This window comes from Gorilla gorilla, chromosome 3 (genome assembly GCF_029281585.2).
Source record: "Gorilla gorilla gorilla isolate KB3781 chromosome 3, NHGRI_mGorGor1-v2.1_pri, whole genome shotgun sequence".
Classification (NCBI taxonomy): Eukaryota; Metazoa; Chordata; class Mammalia; order Primates; family Hominidae; genus Gorilla; species Gorilla gorilla.
In genome coordinates, this window is record NC_073227.2 from 9,259,186 (window position 1) to 9,266,131 (window position 6,946).

Genomic DNA, 6,946 nt, shown 5'->3' on the forward strand with positions numbered 1-6,946 from the left:
GGGTTGAGCAGGTGAGCTCAGCAACATTGGAGAATGCAAGATCAGCACACAACAATCGCTTGCATTGATGTATACCAACAAGAAACATGAAAACCAAAGTTAAAGACATTCATAATTACTCCAAGGAAAATTAAATACTTTGGTATAAACTTAGCAAACCATCTACAGAACTTGCATGCTAAAAATTACAAACCATGAGCCGGGTGCGGTGGCTCACGCCTGTAATCCCAGCACTTTGGGAGGCCAAGGCAGGTGGATCACAAGGTCAGGAGTTCAAGACCAGCCTGGCCAACATGGTGAAACCCCGTCTCTAGTAAAAATACAAAAATTAGCCAGGTGTGGTGACACGCACCTGTAGTCCCAGCTATTTGGGAGGCTGAGGTAGGAGAATCTCGAACCCGGGAAGCAGAGGTTGCAGTGAGCTGAGATCATGCCACTGCACTCCAGCCTGGGCAACAGAGTGAGACTCTGTCTCAAAAAAAAAAAAAAAATTACACACCATGGCTGGGCGAGGTGGCTCACATCTATAATCCCAGCACTTTGGGAGGCCAAGGTGGGTGGATTACCTGAGGTTGGGAGTTCAAGACCAGCCTGGCCAATATGGTGAAACCGTCTTCACTAAAAATGCAACAGATTAGCTGGGCATGGTGGTGCATGCCTGTAATCCCAGCTACTCAGGAGGCTATATAAGGTGGGAATTGATTAAACCCGGGAGGCAGAGGTTGCAGTGAGCTGAGATCGTGCCACTGCACTCCAGCCTGGGCAATAGAGGGAGACTCTGTCTCAAAAAAAACAAAAATAAAACAAGAAAAAAAAAAAAAAGCTGTGCCCCAACCACCTTGAGCACGTGCCATCAGGACTGCCTGAGGCTATGTCACAGGTGTGTCTTTAACCTTGGCAAAATAAACTTTGTAAATCGGCTGGGCGCGGTGGCTCACGCCTGTAATCCCAGCACTTTGGGAGGCCAAGGCAGGCAGATCACTTGAGGTCAGGAGTTTGAGACCAGCCTGGCCAAAATGATGAAACCCTGTCTCTACTAAAAATACAAAAATTAGCCGGGCGTGGCGGCGGGCGCCTGTAGCCCCAGCTACTCGGGAGGCTGAGGCAGGAGAATGGCGTGAACACGGGAGGCAGAGCTTGCAGTGAGCCGAGATTGCGCCACTGCACTCCAGCCTGGGCGACAGAGCGAGACTCCGTCTCAAAAAAAAAAAAAATTTTAATTTTTTAAAAAATCGCATAGTATAAGTCCACTTATTTGGAAACAATGACTTTTTCCACTCTCGCATCTAATGAAACAGTTTTGTTTAAATTTCTCCACAAGCACCTTCAGCACATTCACCTAAGCTGACCGAGTTTTGGATCTGGGTACAGCACCATCCTGGGATCCTCACCCCGAGCCCAGAATTGCCTGTGTACGTTTAGATGGTGACCTCCATACAAAGGCACCCAGCATCTTGCTTTCCAAAGGGATCTCTGGTCAGGTTCGGTAGCTCACGCCTGTCATCCCAGCACTTTGAGAGGCCAAGGCGGGCAAATTACCTGAGGTCAGGAGTTCGAGACCATCCTGGCCAACATGGTGAAGCCCCGTCTCTACTAAAAATACAGAAAAAATTAGCTGGGCATGGTCTTGGGTGCCTGTAGTCCCAGCTACTCGGAAGGCTGAGGCAGGAGACTCGCTTGAACCAGGGAGGCGGAGGTTGCAGTGACCTGAGATGGCACCATTGCACTCCAGCCTGGGTGACAGAGCGAGACGCCGTCTCAAAAGAAAAAAAAAAAGAAAAGAAAAGGATCTTCAAAAGCTTATTTAAATAATCCTTAACATACACAGTTATGGCTAAATTTGCATTTCAATGCTGTTATCTCTCTTCTTTTAACCCAACATAGACTTCTGTCAGCATCCCAGACTAGCATTCGTTAATTTCGGGCTAATGTGTCTTTCCTAAACAGTATCTTGTTCAAAATCAAGCCACTGGGAACAGTTGCTCTGCCAAGACTGAAGGAGGAGGCAGGCCACCTTTTCCAGCCTGTCAGGGAGGAAACCTCACCTGCTGCGCTGAGACGGCCTGCCTGTCCTGCTGCTCCTCTGAGTGGTTTTTATCTGCTCCTCCCGGAGAACCTCAGCAATGTGAGGGCAGGAGCCGTCTGCCCACCCCGAAGCCCTGGGGGAAGGACTGCCCAGCACAGCTCCAGGGTAAAAACAGAAACCGTGGGACGCATGGCCTCTCTGCTGTGGGTCCCTCCACCGCCCCAGGCCTGCCAGACAGGTTCTTCCGCGGGGTGCCCACTTCCTGTGCGGAGCCTCCTTGCCCCGTCTGGTTCCATGTGCCCCATCTCCACGCGCCTGCATGCCATCACTCCCACCCATCTCTGCGCCTCCCTCCAGGGCCCGGCTGCTGATAGCCCATGCGGGACAGCGCCCGTGGCCAGGACTGAGTCAGCACACCCAGACCCGGATGCACAGGCTGCCCCAGAGTGACAACGTGAATGCATCCTCAAGCATGTGGAAGGCCCATCCTTTTACAGAGATGTGCACGGGAACATGAGCCTGTCTATTTACTTAGACAAGGTAGGGCCCTGGCCACGTCCAGGCCACAGAGGGAACATGAGCCTGTCTATTTACTTAGATGAGGGAGGGCTCTGGCCATGTCCAGGCCACATGCCACTCCGGTCAGACCTGCCAGAGAGGAGCCCTCCGTGTCCTCCTCCTCCCCTCCCCATCCAGTGTGGAGGCTCCCGTGAGCCCCGAAGTCGGGGCGCCTTTAATCTGGAGTCTAGGGGGCCCCCTCTGTCTCTCCTTCACAGAGGATTTGGTGTAAGCCATGGAAGGACCTAGTGTTCTCATTTGTGTGTAAATGAAAATTAAAATTCTAAGCCCCCAACCAAAGGATGGACCCTCCCCTTGGCTAACAACATTCCAAATTATCCTGAAAAACTGCTTCAGGCCATGAGGGGAAATGGGAATCGGACCAGCCTCACAAACATCAAGACAGAGACCTTCAGTCCCCTTGAGTCTGATAAGCATTTATCATCTATTCTCTCCCAAGTCTTCTCCCTGGAGGCTTCATCTGCAATAAACCTTGCTCTCTACAACCTCTCATCTTGACCCAGGGATTCCTTTCTGTTTGATTCCAGGTCTTTAGATAGTAAGTCCTTCAACCAATGGCCAATCAGAAAATCTTTAAATCTACCTGTGACCTGAAGCCCTCCACCTCCTCACGTTGTTCAGCCTTACCAGACTGAACCAATGTACATGTTACATGTATTGATCGATGTCTCATGCCTATTTAAAATGTATAAACCAAGCTGTGGGCTGGGCGCAGTGGCTCATGCCTATAATCCCAGCACTCTGGGAGGCCGAGGCAGGCGGATCACCTGAGGTCAGGAGTTCGAGACCAGTCTGACCAACATGGTGAAACCCCGTCTCCACTAAAAATACAAAAATTAGCTGGGTGTGGTGGCGGGCGCCTGTAATCCCAGCTACTCGGGAGGTTGAGGCAGGAGAATGGCGTGAACCCAGGAGGCGGAGCTTGCAGTGAGCCGAGATGACACCACTGCACTCTAGCCTGGGCAACAGAGGGAGACTCTGTCTCAAAAAACAAACAAAAAAACAAGCTGTGCCCCAATCACCTTGAGCACGTGCCATCAGGACTGCCTGAGGCTATGTCACAGGCCGTACTTAACCTTGGGAAAGTAAGCTTTCTAAATCGTCTGGGCGCTGTGTCTCCTGCCTGTAATCCCAGCACTTTGGGAGGCCAAGGCAGGCGGATCACTCGAGGTCAGGAGTTTGAGACTAGCCTGGCCAACATGGTGAAACCCCATCTCTACTAAAAATACAAAAAATTAGCCAGGTGGGGTGGTGTGTGCCTCTAATCCCAGCTACTTGGGAGGCTGTAAAAAGTTAAGTAGAGCTTCCTCTTCAAAAACTTTCCTCCCCATCTAATTAGGAATAAATAGTAACTTCTCTTAGAAGCAAAATTTATTCAAAGACCTGTGCTAACATTCTTAAATATCTGCTAGCCATAATAAAGAAATGAATGTACTTTTTTTTCTTAGCTCCCACAATTTAGCCTAAATATCTGCCCTGGCATGCTTATACTGGTCCCAGCAAGCATTAGGTCACAGTCTGTTCCTCTTCCTTATTTGAAGGTGTTTTTACCTTTCTCAGCATTCCACAAATTACTTCCTCCTTCCTTTGTTCTCCTCTGCCTTTGCCTCTTTTAAAAAGTTCTAAGTTGCTAGCCAATCGGGACCAATACAGAATGTGAGGTCCCGTTCCAGCCAGTGGAAACCAGACACAGCAGTAGGGTGGACACGTCAGGTTATAAATGACCCTGTCTCCTTTGTTCGGTGTACCTTCACGGCAAAATTGCTGGCGAGTGTGCCCTTTCTGCAGAAAGTAAGAAATGGCCTTGTCGAGTAAATTAAATTTATGTTCAAGTGCTATTTCTTTACAGCACCGGGAAACAAGCATTTCAAACAAGGCTGAGGCAGGAGAATCGTTTGAACTGGGGAGGCGGAGGTTGCAGTGAACTGAGATCTTGCCACTGCACTCCAGCCTGAGTGACAGAGTGAGGCTCTTGTCTCAAAAAAAAAAAAAAAAGGTGAAGAAGAATTTTTATGTGTGTGTGTGTGTGTAGGGTTTAAATAGTTACCTAATATTTTGTACATTGTGTGATCAGGTATCTACTTTCTTATCTACATGGTGTGAAATGAGTGTGTGTGTGTGTTATAAAATGAACATGCGTTAAATCAGAGACTTGAAGCGTCTGAGACTTTGCTCTGCTCACAAGCCATCTTGGCCAGCCAGTTTCACACATACACGGACACGGGAAACATCAGTTCCCGTGGGTGGACGGGACGATGTGGGTGGAACTTGGACAGGCAGCAGGTGCATGTTGGGGAAGAACCCCAAGTTTAGGAAACTCTCTTATGCTTTTTTTTTTTTTCAGACGGAGTCTTGCTCTGTCGCCCAGGCTGGAGTGCAATGGCACAGTCTCGGCTCATTGCAACCTCCCCGTCCTGGGTTCAAGCGATTCTCCTGCCTCAGCCTCCTGAGTAGCTGGGATTACAGGCGCCTGCCACTATACCCAGGTAATTTTTGTATTATTAGTAGAGATGGGGTTTCACCATGTCAGCCAGGCTGGTCTCGAACTCCTGACCTTGTGATCCACCTGCCTTGGCCTCTCAAAGTGCTGGGATTATAGCTGTGAGCCACCGCACCCGGCTGAAACTCTTTTTTCCTTTATGTGGCTGCTGGGGGGCCTCCTCATCCTCCCTTCCAGAGAGACAAACCTGGTCTCTTCTCTGGTGTGTAAGTAAGCCTTCTCCAGGGACAGAGGTAGGTGGGAGGCGTTGTGGGGGTGGAGGAGGTCTTTGTCCTAGAGACGGGGTTTCACCATGTTGGCGAGGCTGGTCTTGAACTCCTGACCTCAAGTGATCCACCCGCCTCAGCCTCCCAAAGTGCTGGGATTACAGGCGTGAGCCACCTTGCCCAGACTGGACAAACATTCTTAACATGGTTTCAGTGACTCTGAGGACCTGGACCGTGGAGAAACATGAGGTGTGGAGAATTGCCTCCCAATAGGGTCTAACCTGCTTTAAGACTCTGAGATGGAGGCTGGGTGCGGTGGCTCACGCCTATAATCCCAGCACTTTGGGAGGCCGAGGTGGGCGGATCACGAGGTCAGGAGATCAAGACTATCTTAGCTAACACAGTGAAACCCCATCTCTACTAAAAATACAAAAAATTAACCGGGCATGGTGGCAGGCACCTGTAATCCCAGCTACTTGGGAGGCTGAGGCAGGAGAATTGCTTGAACCTGGGAGGCGGAGGTTGCATGAGCCAAGATCGTGCCATTGCACTCCAACCTGGGCAATAGAGCAAGACTCTGTCTCAAAAAAAAAAAAAAAATGCCAGGCGTGGTGGCTCACGCCTGTAATCCCAGTACTTTGGGAGGCTGAGGCAGGCGGATCACAAGGTCAGGAGATCGAGGCCATCCTGGCTAACACGGTGAAACCCCACCTCTACTAAAAATACAAAAAATTAGCCAGGTGTAGTGGCAGGTGCCTGTAGTCCCAGCTACTCAGGAGGCTGAGGCAAGAGAATGGCGTGAACCCAGGAGGCGGAGCTTGCAGTGTGAGTGGAGATCGTGCCACTGCATTCCAGCCTGGGTGACAGAGCGAGATTCCGTCTCAAAATAAAATAAAAAAAAAAAACTTTGAGATGGGTATTTAATGTTTTTGCCTGTCTTTTGGCAGGTAGGTGTGTGTGTGTGTGTGTGTGTGTGTGTGTGTGTGCACACGGCTGTGTGTAGTGTATGTGTCTAATTTCTCTGTAGGTATGACTGATATCTAACCTTTTGTGTATTGTGTGGCATAACTACTTTGTGTATGTTATCAAATTTTTATTGAATATGTTGGAAATGAGCATCTATTTTTGTTTTTTGTTTTTGTTTTGTTTTTCTTTTTGAGATGGAGCTCGTTCTGTCGCCCAGGCTGGAGTGCAGTGGCGTGATCTCAGCTCACTGCAACCTCCACCTCCTGGGTTCAAGCGATTCTTCTGCCTCAGCCTCCCGAGTAGCTGGGATTACAGGCGCCTGCCACCACGTCTGGCTAATATTTGTATTTTTAGTAGAGACAAGGTTTCACCATGTTGGCCAGGCTGGTCTCAAACTCCTGACCTCAGGTGATCCACCTGCCTCGGCCTCCGAAAGTACTGGGATTACAGGCGTGAGCCACCGCACCCAACCAATTTTGTTCTTTTTAAGGTTGTTTTGGCTATTCTGAGTCCCCTGAATTTCCATATAAATTTTAGGATCAGCTTGTCAATTTCTGAAAAAAGCTCATTAGGACTTTGATATGGATTGTGTTGAATGATTAGGTTGGAGACACCTTAACAATATTGTCTTCCCACCATGAACGCAGGACATCTTTCCATCTACTTAGA